Here is a 17,212-nt window from a genome sequence, read left to right on the forward strand (position 1 = left end):
GGGATGGAGGCGTAAGGCGGGGGCCTGTCGGAAGTCTGTCGCTCGCCTGGAAAAGCTAAGCCAGATGCAGGGCACGCTCCACACACACACACACACACACACACACACACACATACACACACTGACGAATGATGGAAAAAAACAAATCTGATATGAAGAAAGCCCAAGACGGTGGACCTGTTATCTACTCCAGCTCTTTCACCATCATGCATAAAGCCCTACTCCTCCTTTTCCACATAGGCATTTCCATGTCCTCCTCAGGGTCTCAGTGTCCACCTTGTGCATGTGACGGGTGAGGTGTGACCAGACCTGTCTCCTGTCTCACAGTGCTAATGAGTAGGGTAATTACTGATGGCCCAGGCTGAGGGAGGCACCGAGTGCGGCAAGGGACGCTGCTTATTTAACCTCCCCCATGATGCACGAGCACGTTTAATTAAACTGAACTCTCCGGGACCTCGCAGCGACTGAGAAAGTGTAGTGAGGAGAAAAGATACAGATTCTTTTGTTGGGGATAATTTTAAACCTCTGTATGGGGACCTCCTCCAGCCCGATACTCGCTTGCTTCATCCTAACTATATTATGCATGTATTCTATACTCCTCTCTCATCAGTACAAATATAGTACTTTATGTAACCCATTAAACTACATTAGACGTCCTTCCAATCACGGTGGATAAAAACTGCTGAAGTACAAATCAACTTTAAATGAAACTTTTACGTGGATTCTGGTTGGAACGTGTTCTTTTGTACTTACATTTCCACACCATCTTTTATTTAATCCTGTGCTTTTTATTACATTACAATATTACAAAATTTCAAAGAATGTTTTAAACATCTGATTTAAAAAAAAAAAAGGTGCACTACAAAAGAAATAAAGTAATTACCTGTCTGCTAAAGCCTGTGAATTTCAACCCAAAATAATTTGTTCTGAAGATCTTTAGCTGATCCAGATTTCTGCTGCCTGTCAAGTTGGGCTCAGTGCTTAAAGCTCTGATCTAGTAATCAAAAGATTGGGATTAAGTCCCTGAACTGCATACAGCAGACATATCAGGGTTTTAAAGGAAAAAAACATAGCAATTTAACTACATATCGGAAAAATAACCCATCTCCAAAAACAGTTAAAGACTACAACAGAAAGTCAGGAAGAACGGATTATAGTTCAGTGGTGTGATACCATGAATAAAATGAAGGTCTCTGAAGCCTTCCTCTGAAAAAAGTAAAACCATCCAAAGAAGGCTTGAGAAACATTTTTTCCCCCCTAATAGATCACTATAATGAGGGTCTGGTCCATTAAGGCTGCATTTTTATCTTTAATCAAACCAGCCAGTAAAGTCCTTCAAAAGTTTAATCAAAGAAATTAATTGTCATCCTAAATTGTCTTCGGACGCCATCTTAAACATCTGGGCTCCTTTGAGCCTCCCATTGGTCGCCTGCTGTTTTACACAAGCGCAACTCCTTTCTGCTTTCTGCCATCCTGCTTGAATAAATGAGCGAAAAAAGAGGAAAAGAGAGAGAGAGAGAGAGAGAGAGAGAGAGAGAGAGAGCACAAGAGGGTTGTGGGTGTCAAAGGCCGAGAAAGTGTGTGTGTAGAATTGCACGGCTTGTTTAATTCATCAAAACTGGCCTCATAGAGAGTTGTAGTTTTAAAATTTAATGAAAGGGCCTTAAAGTCCTGAAGTAGTGAAATGAATAGGGGAGAAAATATGAAATAGGCAAGAGAGAGAGAGAGATAGAAAGAAAGAGTGATAAGGGGAGAGAACTTCAGCAAAACAATCCTTCTCTGTCATTACTTTGCGCTCTGTTTTGCGATACACACAAACACACAATCACACAATCATACACACTTCGCCCATGTTTATTGGCTCATGCTGGTGCAGCCAGTGATGTGAGTTCAACGTGTCAGCAGAACTAGCTCTCCTGCTGCTAGAACACAGCCCGTGCCTTTCACCACCGTGCATGATTGTTTCGAAGAAATGAGGAAACTCATACAATAAAAATGACTGTGTACAAAATAATAAATGGATCTGAATTCCACTTTTTTGTCTTGCATGGTTTCGCTACACTAATACAAACAAGAAGAGGGCAGAAATGGGAAACAGCATACCGTAGACACTGTTTTGGGTTGTCGAGATGTCACACTAGCTATCTGTGGAATCTTCTACACCTATCAGATTGGTTTGTGGTTGTAGTCTGAATCAGAGTAAGTTTGATTATTTTAATTTATTTACTATTTGTTTTAAATGTTGTGTTTGTTTTCTTACTGCATATAAATACACAAAGCAAAAAAAAAAAAAAAATCTATAGCCATCATTCATTTGTCAGAATTGATTAAAATCTTGTGTGTGAAGTCCAGAACTATAGCAGCTCACATCAAGATGAAAATGCATCATCCTACAGAATCAACAAGTATTCAAAAATGCAAAAATATTTTTGAGTCATTTTGACTGAATCAGAGTTGAATCGCTTTCTGACGATTTGCAAATGAACTGCACTAGAGCTCAATGGGAACCGTAGCTTACATTGTCACATGGTGATCACCTGCATAAAGAACCAAAGAGAGGTGATCACAAGAGATTGAGGTGGTCACAGTCTAGTTCTAGTTGTTTGACTAATTGGCTAATTCTATTTTAAAATCGGGAAACACGTGACTTGTGGTTAGACTCAGGAAATGGACTAATTTCGGTTTGGGCTTCGGAAATGGACTATTTCTGGTTTGTAACTAGGAAACAGACTTATTTGTGGTTGGTCTGGAGTCCACAAATAGTTATGACTAGGTACTGGAAAAGTGGGTAGTTCTAATTTGGAACAGGAAAACTTTCTCTTTTGGACCCAAACACTAAACTTAACTTAACCTTGTTCGTTCTTCAGCAATACTTCACACCTTTGCCTTTGACCACTAATGTACTAACCCTCTCTCGGCCCATTTGAAAAGCCAGTGTCTGGGGCCACTGGGAGGTCATTAGTCTGTTTAATGTAGCCTGAAACCCTTAACAGTCGGCCGTACAGACACGGCCACTATAACGATCTACAGGCTTCACCATCTGTGTGTCAGACCTCCGGTGGTGCAAAGCTTGTCAGTGACTCATCAGTCTGAAAGTGTCGCCTTGACGCACCCCATCACTCCAGACTATATGCAACACACCACAACACCCCAGCAGCCCGTAGGAAACCTGACAAGCATCTATGTATTGTCAGCCTATTTAACATCTGCAAATAGTTGGCACAGGGGGGAAGACGGGGTCCCCATTTTTTGCTCACTTCTCCTAATTAGCTGTCATTGCAGAATCATAAGTTGATGCTCCTGCTGCTCTGCAGTGATAATGGGACAACACGAAAGGCTGAGAGTGGGCCTCGGCAAGTTTGGTTCCTGTCCAAAAACATTCCAAGGTTGTCCCATGAGGGACTCAATCCATCAAAGTGATTTTTTCCCCCTTCCCCCACTAACACTAGCCCTCTTCTCCTTTGCAACGTAATCATTTTCCTCTCACTGGGTGTGACATTGATTCATAAAGTATGCCTCGGCAGATGCCAGAGTTTGGGAGTGTCATCGAGTGCATGTGTGTGTGTGTGTGTGTGTGTGTGTAGGGGTGGTGTTGGTGCTTTCAATCTCTGCACTGGATAAGCCAATAGAGTTAAGCTTTAATAGCAAAGCAGGGGGATGTGTCATGTTATAAGGTCACTGGGTTAAGGATCCAGGTTTGGACTGCCATCACCTTGACCTTCTTTGACTGATGAAATGCCATCTTGCTGGTGTTGATGTGTCTTAAGGAGGTCACAAGGCCGGGCAGATGTACAAGTCTAATCACTGAGTCTGGCACAGGATTGTGAGACTGCATAATCGGCCTTTAGCAAGAAGTAGCCTGTGGCTGGAACATAGACATAATAAGGGCTGCAAAGAGGACATAAGGGTCAGGGTTAGGGTTAGAATGGGTATTGTTTCAAAATAAGAATCTACACCATTTTGGCTCAAAACACCATTTAGCGGATAAATTGGAAGTAAAACATCATGTAAATAACCAGTATTTACTATTGGACAGAATTGAACATACTTCATACTGAAATCGAGATAGGGCCAAGGTCCTAGCTGTAGCTGAGTCACACTCAGCCTGGCTGTATTAAGAGCAGTAGTGTGGCTGTCACCGCCTCGTCCTCATCAAGAGCACAGACATTTCCCTTGGACGTTCTGCGTGGGCGTCAATTCGGTTGATCTCTGAACCCTAACGTCTCATCATGCTAATGGACACCGACTGTGTGTTATATCAACAATCTCCGGAAGACTTTACAAAATGCTGTCAAATCATGCTTCTTGCTACAGAGCACAATAAACCCCAATGACAAGCAGATTTACATAAAACTATTCCTGTGCACTTTTTCCTCTCGCTTCACACAAGGGACAAACAGACTGCAGCCACATTTACTGTAGCGAATAAGCGCATTTGCAGTCAGAGAGTCAACTTCAGGATTCTCGTTGGATTTTTTGGCCTGCATTAAAGACTGGACATAAGTTGGATTTTTTTCATTTAACAGATAAAAAAAAAAGCTTTATGGATTCTTGTAGATTTAATTCCATCTGACATCGGTTCAAATCCACCGGTCCTTAACCAGCCTTGACGTGGAAAAAGTTGCAGATGTTAGAGTCTCTGAACAGTTACGCAGGCAATTTGTCTGCAACACAACTGGGAAGCAAAGAATGAAATAAAGCACGGTAGCTCGTCTGTGCTGACAACAACACATCCCGGCGGTTTAACAAGTTTCCTTCCTTGCTGAATGGACATTCTCACAAGGCTAATTGGCATTAGGCTACATCATAGCTTGATAAAACACAATTACTGATACGCCGCTTTCATAAATCCATATTTGCCGTATTTTAATTAAGTTTTGCAAACTAAGCATACCTTCAGAGCCTAATTATGGCTCACATCTACTAAAGCCTAATGATGTGGATGCTTTTTTTTGTGCTGCACAGGCCATCGGGGGGGACGAAACTGCATCTGTGAGTTTGAGACGCACGCAGCAATCAAAACGCAACTTTATCGGAAGCAGCAGAAAAACTGCAGCCAAGTTGCATTGTATGACAGGGGTGGTACATCACGTAGCAAGTTCAACATATCTATATTTGTTAAGGGGAGCTGGTTCAGCTGTTACAATACCGACAAGTCAGGCTTTAGCACTGCGCCTTCCTGTCTCGCTGGTCAGAAAATTTGTCTGCAAAAGAAACTGCTCTGCAATGTTACAAATGCACCAAAGACTCCAGTGAACAGGCGGGCCCAGTGCTTGCGATGAGGTTTTTTAACCAATTTAACGTGTGATAAATGTACCTCGACTCTTGACTGTTTGGGGAGGAGGAAAAACAAAACAACAAAACTTGCCGAGCTGTTAAACTAAAAATGGATTGCCGAGTAGTGGAAAAAACACAAAAGGGAAAACTACAAAGTGTAATAAATGCATTTAGACAGGACTAAACTGTTAAACTCTACACGTCTCTGAAACGTCTTTAACCCATCTGCTCATAAACGCTTGAGTTCATCAAAAATATAATCAGGAGAGTTTTGAGGTGTTTGATTAAAACCTGTTCAAAATGTATGTATGTAAAGCCTGTATCTTCAAAATAGCCATGCTGTCGTATATACTCTGATTGGCTGGTTGGTGTACATTCATATATACATTTTTATATTTTTCTTCACTTTTCTACCTGTATAATAAGTATATTTTAATTTTTATTGATTCTATGGACAGTCTTATTTGAATCTGTGTTTGAGTGGGAATTTGAATGGAAATGTGAATTTAAATTTGAATCTGTATTTGAGTGTGAATTTGAATGGAAATGTGAATTTAAATTTGAATCTGTATTTGAGTGTGAATTTGAATGGAAATGTGAATTTAAATTTGAATCTGTATTTGAGTGTGAATTTAAATTCAAATTCGAATCGATATTGGGATATGAATTTCAATGTGAATTTTAACTTTCATTTGAGTGTGAATTTGAACCTGAACATGAATTTGAATTCAGAGCTTAAGCACAAAAGTAAATTAAATGAATTCTTTTCAAAGAATAGTTTGTTTTGTATTTAGTTATGGGTATGTACTTATTTTCCTTCAAATTCTCCCAGCATTTCGATAAATACTAAATAATTCCGAGACCTTTTCCCATGTCACTACGCGACAACGGATATTTGGCCCGGTATGAAAACGCTCGACAACTTCAGAGAAGTGTTTTATTCCTCTCATACCACAGCAGTTTTACCAGTGATTACAGTTTTAGTTCTTGGTGAACGAAGTGTACATTTTATTCATTTATAGTCACAGCAAATCTTGTGGAATGTTCCTGAACCAAGAGTCTGTTAGAAGTGCACTTACATTATAGCTGCTATAAATGCTGGCTCACAACCTTTCTCTAAAAAAGTTAATAAAACAGAAAATACAAAACACCTGCAATGTTACCAAGAGACCTGAAATTTCCAAACCATCTGTCCTGAAATGTACTGACTGTTATAAAGCTCTGACGCTGGAGACTCCTTCCAAAAATGTCATTTACTATATTAACAATATATTAACAGTATATACACAATATTATGTGTAATAGTTGTAAAAGATCAAGTAACTATAAAAAAGGACAAAAAGCTATGAGGAGTGAGTATAAAAGAAGGCTGTAAGAACGAAAGAGATTAGAGAAAAGAAGAAAAAAGTGAAAGGGTGAGCATTTTTAGAGCAAGATGAAGGATCAGATAGATAGATAGATAGATAGATAGATAGATAGATAGATAGATAGATAGATAGATAGATAGATAGAGTATAATAAGGTTGAATAAAATATAGCAGCAGAGAAACAGAGAGGAACTTGCTGGACTGGACTGGAGTCCCTCTGGGTAAAGAAAAAAGTGTAGTGAGGGAGATATTAGAGGAAGGAGAGAGAGAACTCTGTCAGAGTGATTGTTCTGCCATGCAGAAAGGTGACACACAGACGTGTGAGAAGGCCCTCTAGAGAGAGAGAGAGAGAGAGAGAGAGAGAGAGAGAGAGAGAGAGTTAATACGAGAGTGTGAGACACAGTCGGAGGTGGAGGAAGGGGGGAAGCACACATGGTTTGTTGACTTTTGGGGATGGGGATGCCAGCTCAGGAGCTCGTGCATGCGACTTACGGTAAATGACTCAACTACAAGTTAAAAATAAATCAAAAGGGCACTGATATGAAGCCAAGAAGACTGACTGCTTACTTAAGGCAAACAACAAGGCTCATTTTTCAATCTTCTAATAAAGTTGTGTGTCTTTTCATAGAAACGAACGAAACTTTGCGGCTTTATAAAGAATACAAACATTCTGGAAATTCTGATTGGCTTTGCACTCGTGTGTGCATGCTGATTCATCCCAATTAGAGATGATTTACATGTAGACCACGCCCACAAAACGCCATAAAAGGGCTTAATTATTTAAAAAAATAAGCGTCTAATGCGCAAACAAAGTTTAACGAAGAACTGAATTTTATTCAGTTTCACAGAAATGATCTGTCCGAGAGCTGAACGAAGCGCATTAGCTCTATAGCTCTTAAATCTTTAATAAAAACTCCATTCAGAGTGCGACCAACATGCTGACACTAGAGATTCCTTCAGTAAATGTTAATGATTCTATCTGAAATACATAAAAAATATGATTTTAAACATGGTTATTGTTAGATTCGGGTTCTTTTGCGTGTCCTTCACATATTTGTTCCAAGTACATTATGTATTTTGTTATTAGCTGTGTGTGTTTGAGGAATTTTTAAAAAGTGTTTGTTAGAAAAAAAACGAATCGAATTGACGGATTTATCGAGTGTGAAAGTAAAAATGTAGGAGTAAAGCAATATCCACAGGTTTGATTCCAGTCATGCGTAGGGGCCAAGCAAGGCCAATAGGGCTACTTCAACGCAGAGTTTTGATCGTGTTTACAGCTTACACACACACACAAACACATGCGCACACGGACGGACGGACGCACAACTAGAGGTAGAGCTTGTTAACAAAACAGGGCTGAGAGTACGGAATACGAATGCAATAATTCTGTATAATTCTCTTTGTATGACCGGCAGGCCGGCCGAACCTGACACAGTTATTCCAGAAAATATTAATAATTAAAAATCTCACAGCAAGAACAAAAGAGAGAAAGAAAGAAAGAGAGAGAGAGAGAGAGAGAGAGAGAGAGAGAGAGAGAGAGAGAGAGAGAGAGTATGAAAGCATGATTTAACAAATGCTGCTTTCCTGTGCTCGGCTGTCTCGTCCCTTGGTACCAGCATCCCACACACATACACTCACACACACACACACACACACACACACACACACACACACACTGGCTACATTTAGAGCAGGAAAAATTCACTGTTTCCTCCACTCTTTTCCTTAGAGAACAGAGACATGAACAATAGAGGAAGGAGACAGAGACAGTACGAGAGAGAGAGAGAGAGAGAGAGAGAGAGAGACAGAAAGAGACAGAGAGAGAGACAGAGAGGGAGAGAGAAGAAAGAGAGGATGACACAGCAATTGTGTGACAGAGTGAGAAAGAAGGAAGAAATTAAGCATGCTTTGAGGCAATGTAAAAAGAGAGGGCTACACAGAGAGGCCAACAATGCACTGAGAACAAACCGTGATGGAGATGGAGATGGAGATGGAGTGTGTGTGTGTGTGTGTGTGTGCACAAGATGAAAGAGAGACCCAGTGAAAGCCAGACGTACAAAACAAAGAATATTCATGAAGTCTCACAGGGGTGGAATACATTTTCATGATATATGTTATGTATCACAATATTTAGCTTTGCCAAGGAAATTCATGCTCTAGAGTAAAACATTATAAGTAAAAAAAAAAAAAAAAGAAAAGAAAAAGATTTTGATGTAATACCTACAACTTTTGACAGAAAACAGACACCCCTCACCACTTGTACCCCTGTTCATTCATGCTGTTATCTAAGAACAGGAATCTGAGGCAACAACGGCCACTGACATCATCATACTGGATCATTCCGGTTTGGTAAAAAACACATCGCCTGGTTCTTTTATCTTTACCTATCCAGGTTTGGTGTCTAGTGTAGCCTCATGTTCTTATCTAACACGAGCTGAAGTGTGAATATTTCTGCCTTGTACTGTAAAAACTCTAGAGACTGTCCAAATCAACCTTTATCTGAACTACCCAAAAATACTCTTGGTATTTATTTATTTTTTTCTGGTGCATTCTAATGGCACAATACTAGTACAAACATCATCCTATTGCTCACTCGTAACCTTCATCACCTGCAGCACCTTCACTTACTGTATGACCAGCAAAAATAACGGCACCTTTTCTCTTTATGTAACCTTTGAGAATGTAGTGAAGATTACCTCATGAAATAAAACTACACATGCACACACAAACAGACACACACACACAGAGAAAATTGTATAATCGTTTGATGGTGATAAATGATGGAAAGAAACATTTATGTAATAGTATACGGCGTTGGTGCTTTGTAACAGCAAGCCAGTAAGTTTTCCAGCATGGGAAAGCTTTTAGGATTTTTGGTTTCTTGGTAACATAAAAAGCTGTTTTTTTTTTTTGTTTTTTTTTTTTTATTAACTTCTAGACTTAAAAAAAGAGAAGCTGATAACAAACAATAACACGAAATAACCTGTTTTACAGATGCCCTACAATGTTTAATGTAAAAATAAACAGATAAAAAGCCATTTTGTAATAAAGAAAAAAGGAATCATTGGATAATTTCTGTTATATCTGAGGAATAAATCACTTCAGGATGGAGGTGTATATAGAAACATAATGAACTTCAAGAAGCTGTTCCTGACACCTTCGGTGGATTTTTATACATTATTGAGTAAATGAATTCTTCTATTTTGGCAGTAGAGGAAAAATGTGTTAAAATGATTGCACACTTGCAACAGAGAGAGGCAGAAATTAAGTTTTAAAAAAGTATTCATTTAAAAGAGATTAAGTATTCATTTAAAAGAGATCCTGGACAGAAAATAAAATATTTAAAGCATAAATCCTAAGAAATCTTATATATGAGGAAAATATTCATTCAGTGATAAGCAGAAGTAAGTGTGTGTGAGAAAAAGATGAGCAAGAATGAGAGCGTGCGCGAGAGATTAAGAGAGAGAGAGAGAGAGAGAGAGAGAGAGAGAGAGAGAGAGAGAGAGAGAGAGAGATCCTGAATCCAGCACCACGGACAGCACCTATCGATCGCTTCCCAGCACACATCACCACAACTTTCACAAATTGCTATTGAGAAGTGACCTGTAATGCAATTACTGCCCAATCTGGGGCAGAAGTGGCCATCAATAATTAAAAGGCGGCGGAGTCGCGGCTCGCTGTCCAGCTTTTATTCCCGTGTTGTTATCCACACGTGCGCCCGCCTCGGCTTCCAAGCTGTTGCGCCGACGGGCCTGGAATAAGATTTGCGAAAATATGTCTTTCAATAAAACCAATCATGGCGGACGAATACCCGCTGCTGCCGAGTTTATTATTCCACTAGAATATGTCTCCCACAGAATGCCAGGCCACAGAGGCGCAATATTAACCGTCAACAAATCACAGAGCCCAACTGCAGTCTGCGCACCGCTGCCGGTGTTATTAGCAGTTCTATCATCTGCCTGTTGTCTCAGTTGCTCCAGAGAGCATGCGGTGCTTAAACCGAGTCAGCATCTCGATGGCATTGTGTAAAGTTTGTTTATCCCTCGACCACCGTGCTGCCAGCCGCATCGTTCTTACGCACCGTGGAGGCAGAATATTACTCTGAGAAAAAATAACTGCCAATCTGTTACACAGGCTGAAAGCAGTTCATTTTTCTATAATTAACAACATATTAAGATTTATTCACTTTCCTTTATTAGGAACGTCTGTAAAACTGCACGTTCAGGCACCGAATCAGGCAAACCATAAAGTCATACAGGTCAAGAGCTTCAGGTCAGATCAAACATCAGAGTTTGATTTAAGTGATGTTACCCTGCAAGTGTAAGTGCGTCTGCATGTTTGCACGTTTGCATTACACCTTCGGTGTTGGGGGTTCGATTCTCACCTGCACTCCTGCCTGCGTTCGTCGTGACGTCGTGACATGACCCATACTCAGACTTCGTTCTCTGCATTTAACCCATCCAAAGTGCACACACACCGTGAACATACACGGGGGTGTGGGGTTAGGGCGGGGGGGGGCCGGGGGGCACCTCAGTCGTGGTATTGCAGGCCCCGAGACTCGAACCCACAACCTTAGGGTTAGGAGTCAAACTTTCTAACCATTAGGCCACGACTTCCTTTCTACCTTTGCTTTCTCCATGTTTTCTTGCCCAGTCCAAAAACATTTCATGTAGGTTGACTGTGATTTCTAAATTGTCCATAGTATTTGAATGTGTGTGTCTGTGTCTGTGTGTGTGTGTGATTGTGCCCTGCTGTGTCCCTGGTTCCCTCCGACACTTTGGTTTTATGTCGGCTTTCATTTTGGATAATGAATAAATACTAGTAAATAGTAAATATAGTTAACAACAAATTATCTACATATTTTTCTCTGCAGCAGATTGAATACAAAACAGTCGACTCTTCTTACATATGAATGAAGACAACAGAGAAAGTGTGTGCACCAGAGACAGAACGTGTAAAGAGAGTTTCACTGTGTGAAGGTTTGAGGCGCAGTTCATCTACCCGGTCCTTTTCCTTCTCCCTCTTTTGCTCGAAGAACAAGTTCATATTGACCACAGCGGTGACTTATTGAAAGAGCTGCCATGAAAGTGGGTTGCACAGTCAATCAATGGCATGGATTTCTGGGTCGGAGTATTATCTCACACAATCGGCCAACAGTGAGAGAGCGATCGAGTGAGAGAGAGAGAGAGAGAAAGTGAGAGAGAGAGAGCGCGAATGAACAGATATGTAATGGGGTCTTGTGTTCTGTCCTCCTTTTTTACTCCCTCCATCATTTTCACTTTCTCTGCAGCATGCATGTGGCATGTGACATGCGGTAATGCATTCTATATGAGGTCAGAAATCATGCATCGATCCATGGAATTTATCCCACCCACTGCTTCTGATTCACTCAGCACCAGATTTCTGTTTGAAAAATATTTTTATGACATTGACGGAAGTGTGTGTTTTGGCTTCTTGGCATACACACGTGTCTGTTGTTGTTCTAGGTATTTACATGACTCGGATAGCGAGCAGCAGGCATGTGACTAAGTGGTGACTGTTTTTATATGACTATTCATGCGACATGTGCATGCTTCGGTAAACACAGACAGAGACGGAAAGCTGTGCAGGATTCTGTGCCTCTCGTTACACCAGTACAGAGTTGGCTTGTGCAAAAGGGGCAGGTTAGGCAGAGCAGCGTCATACAGTATTTATATATACACTATATAAATAGAACATATAAACATATACAGTATCCTCATTCATAACTCCATACACGTAAGAAGTAATGTGATCAAACCCATTTCTAGTCACAGTTGTTACTACACCCAGTGGTCAAAATGAGAACTACAAAGGCAGGGCAGGAATCATGCTGCCCCTTACTCTTCTTACTTGTTTTACTTACAAGTATTAGGACCGGAAAAGAAGTATAGAGATTATTATTGTGATTCAGAATTTGACTGATTTGAATTCTCATTGTGATTCCGACTCTGATTTTTCTTCCTATTCAGATTCAGATTCTCAAATTGATTCAGAATCTCATTGTGTTTCTGATTCTTAATTCGATTCTGATTCTCACTGTGATTTTGATTCTCAGTTTGATTCTGATTCTCATTGTGATTTTGATTCCCAGACTGATTCTGATTAACACTGTGATTTAGATACTCAATTTGACTCCGATTCTCTTTGTGATTTGGATTCTGATCCATGACACTTTGCAATCTGGTGTTATTTACACACTCTTTCCGCCCCTCTTGTCTTGTGCTGCTCTGAGCTCATGGAATGGACTAAATCAACTGAAGAGGCCAATTGAAATGATTATTATTATTTTTTTTTATCCAACCGAAAGAGGTGGTTAATCCATTTAATGATCCGTTAAATAGAAGGATAATCGACATGTAAACTTTTGGATCTAATTACTTGCAGATTACAGTCTGAATCTGTGCATGCAATTCTGGCTACAGTGATGACTCTGATTATTGAAAACACAATTTATTTGTTGCAATGTTTCGGCCCATTTAAGAACAAAATAGGGTTTTCTGTGCTTATCAGTTTATAATATTATGACGCTGGTTTTCTTTCAAACTGATAAAGCGCGTAGAGGCCGCATGCTCACACCAAGTTAAAGAATTCAGTATTAATGTTAGAACAACAATTAGACATGAAATAAATTCACAGATATTGACATCAATATACGAAGCAAATTCATTCCTACTGACCAAACCCATTGCTGGAAGTCTTTATCGCATTGTTTCACCATTATTATTCTGTGGGATCTGTAGTAGAACCGTACACTGATATTCTTTTGCACTTGACACACCGTTTGAACTTTATGTCTTTTATGTTCCTTTCTGTCGGGTGAAACTGAAAAACAGAAGAGGATCAGAAGCGTTGCGTAAAAGGCAGGCTGAAGCGAGCAGCACCATTGGTTGTGCTTGGGTCAATGTATCATTAGCTCGAGGCTAACGTTAGGGTGTTCGGTCTGCACTCCCCCTTCCTGTCTCTCTCCTTCTCGCCTGCTCTCACAGCTTCAGGCTGACAGCAGCTCGGGCTGCTGCACATCATCAGACCTTTCCAACATAAAAAACAACTTTCCTAAAAATCTATCAAGATGTCAAGTGAACTGGAAAAAAAAGAGAGAGAGAGAGGGGGGGGGGGGATAGATTGAGTAACTATGAAAGAGAGAGAAAGTTAGATAGATAGATGGATAGATAGACTGGGAGAGAGGGAGAGATATGAAAGAAGTCTCGGAGAAAGGAAGATGTGAAGAAAGAGAGAAGTAAAAAAGAGAAAGAAGAAAGACAAAGGTAGAGAAAGTATTTGGAACGAAGCTGACATGACAAAGAGTAAAAGATAAAAAGAGCTAGAGAGAGAAGGTATAAAAGAGGGATAAAGGTATTGGGCTAAGAAGAGACAGGAAGGGAAAGAGTGAAAGAGATTAAATGGCAGGTCATTGATACAAAAAAAGGAAGAGTATAAAATAGGGATGAGAGCGTGAGATAGAGGAAAGGTATGGATAGAGAGTGAGAGAGAGAGAGAGAGAGAGAGAGAGAGAGAGAGAGAGAGAGAGAGACATGGACTAAGAGAAGTCTCATAGGGATGGAAATATATAGAAAGACAGGGCGTAAAAGAGAGAGGGAGAGATGGTAATACAGAGGACAGGGGACAGGACAGGGAGAAAAAGAATAGGGGTATAAAAGAGAGATGATAGAGTGTAAAAGAGGGAGAACAGTCTCTGGGGAGGAAGAGAAAGCGTTAGAGAGAGCGAGAAAGAGAGAATTGGTTTTTGCTTATTTATTTACAGTAATGTTTAGTTTGGTCTTCGATTCCTTTTTGAAGTTAGGACGCATCCCAAATGGTATCTTGCTCACTTCATTTAGTCCCTAAACAGTGTATTACATGATGTACAGCTATGTAGTGCCCTCCATGAATAATGTCAACCCAATTTTATTTGTGTGTGTGCTTCCTGTACAACAAACTGTGTCTTGTGTTCAGTAGTGCAACCTGTATAAGAGACATTAAACTATAAGAGACAGACAGCAGTGAGAGAGACACACAGCATTGAGAGAGACACACAGCATTGAGACACAGACCGATACACACAGCAGTGAGAGCGAAAAACAGGGAGAAACATGCAACAGTGAGACACACAGAGCAATGTATGAGACACAAAGCAGTGAGAGACAGAGAAGGAGAGACCCACAGCAGTGAGAGACACACAGGGGAAAACATGCAGCAATTAGAGAGACACACATCAGTTAGATACACAGTGGTGAGAAACACACTGGAAGAAACATGCAGCAATTTGAGAGAGACACAGTGAGAGACGCGACAGTTTGAGAGACACACATGGAGAGACATGCCACAGTAAGAGACACACAGCAAAAAGAATGCAGCAGTGAGACAGACACAAAACAGTGAGAGAGACACACAAGAAGACTCACACAGAAGTTTAAGAGACACAGGGGAAACATGTAGCAATGAGATACAGCAGTGAAAGACACACAACAGAAAGAGAGACACATAATGAGAGACGCAGAGCAGTGAGACAGGATAAGACACATTCTAGCGAAATAGACACAGAGGTAAGTAAGGCATGCAGCAGTGAGGGAGACACACTTTAGTGAGAGAGAGACACAGAAGTAAGAGAGACATATTGGGAGAAACATGCAACAGTGAGAGAGACACACAGGGAGAGACATGTGGCAGTGAGAGAGACATGCAGCCATTAGAAGTAGACATTAAGAAAGGTAGTAAATGTGAGACAAAAGCAGCAGTGGGAGGATATGAGAGAGAGAGACACACAGAGTGAGAGCAAGAGATAATATACACAGTTTTGGGGTCAGAGAGACATGCAGCAGTGAGAGATACACAGGCGGAGAGACACACAGCAGTGAGAAAGACATGACAGAAACAGTGAGACATGACAGAGACAGAAGAGATACACAATAAAAGAGATATGAAGCGTTGAGAGAGAGACACAACAGTGAAAAAAGAGATATGGCATTGCCTTAATAAACATGCAGGTGTAAACAACACATTTTTAATGAAATACGGAATGACACTGTATCATTTATAGCCATTTATAGCTACATTTTCTTCGTGGAATGCAAGTTAATACAATAGAAGTGATAACATATTAAAAAGATTGTTAGCTCTTTTAAGTTAGACCTAGCCGAGTCGTGTTGTTATAGAAAATTAATCAACACTTAAGCTATCGCTCTCTATCGTCAAGGTTTGTTTAACAGTAATGCCTGTCCCGCCAAGCTGGTTTTGTTCACTTAGCGCTCGCAAAAATGAGCCTGCGTCGCGCTTCTGACTACTAATTAGCATTCCATTTTAAACAATAGCCGAGTACCGACTTCGATTAAAGTCATTCGCGGCGGCTGACTCTACATTTCCGCTGCTCTGTGTCCTCGTAATGAGACAGGGTTTTGGATCGGCAGGACTTGCACATCAGCGGAACAGCCATTAACGGAAAACCACAGAATGGTCATGTTACACTCGTTCACTTGGACAAAAAAGGAGGAGGGGATATAAAGCATGCATTATGTGTACTTAAGTACTGTACGCTCCAGAGATATTCGACAGATATAAGTCAGTTTTCACTGCTTACTTTCTAGATTTTGCACAATTTTCGAGCAGGGTCCATACTAAACCACTTAACTCCATAGTATTATTATTGCATCTAGAACATAGGGCCATTGGAGGGCAATAAGCACGCTTCCCCGTGATATACAGACGAGCAGCCGTCAGCACAGTTAATAATATGGTTGCCACAGTCATGGCTTTTATGCTAAATTAACTAAAACTAGGCCATGGCCAACCAGATCCCATGTCCCCTTATGTCTTAGTTTCAAGTTCCAGGTTTATTGTCGTCAATCATTCATCCACCATGAAGTCCTTGTGATACAAGTGTACACTCCTACCACACAAAACTGCAAGTAACTGTAACTGTTATAAAAAAAAAAAAAATTGCATGATATTTTTTATATATATTATATATGCTTTTAAAAATAATGCTAGAACGAATTGTGATAGATGGTCACTGGGGCAGGAATCACGCTCCCCCATGTGGGCTCTCCCAACCCTGGTTTTTTTCCAACCCTGGAAAAAGATTAGGAGTGAGTTGAACAAATTTTAAACAAAGTGCATATATGATATTCATAAGCGTTGTATGATAATATGGTTTGCGTAGACAAGGAGACTGAAAGTGAGATTATGATAAAAAAAATCCCCTCTTTTCCAGTGCACGCTTTTTCATGGCTTGATTTAGGTCTTTGGTATACTTTTTGAGATGAAATTGGAGATGGAGATTTTTCCCAAACCTGGCAACCCTGGTTAACATAATGGGAAACTTGCTGTATGGAACCGAGCTGAACAAAGAGAATTGAGAGGTGCAAAATATGTTGTTCCTGTAGCTGTTAAACCAGACTAGAACAAAGAAAGTGTCTATGGTGTGTGTGTGTGTGTGAGACAGGGAAAGGAAGTGGCACCCAAAGTGGAGTGCCTTCCCTTCTTCTGTCTCGCTCTCTGTCTCTGCTCTGCATCTACGTCATAATCACTCGCATCAGAGATGTACAGCTTGA

General features: G+C 40.4%; 1 protein-coding gene across 3 annotated transcripts in view; it reads right to left on the minus strand.

Moving 5' to 3' along the window:
- celf4 (CUGBP, Elav-like family member 4) overlaps positions 1 to 17,212 on the minus strand; it is an 83,384-nt gene that overhangs the window by 39,380 nt on the left and 26,792 nt on the right. The window lies entirely within an intron of this gene.

Source organism: Tachysurus vachellii, chromosome 17 (genome assembly GCF_030014155.1).
Source record: "Tachysurus vachellii isolate PV-2020 chromosome 17, HZAU_Pvac_v1, whole genome shotgun sequence".
NCBI classification, from domain to species: domain Eukaryota; kingdom Metazoa; phylum Chordata; class Actinopteri; order Siluriformes; family Bagridae; genus Tachysurus; species Tachysurus vachellii.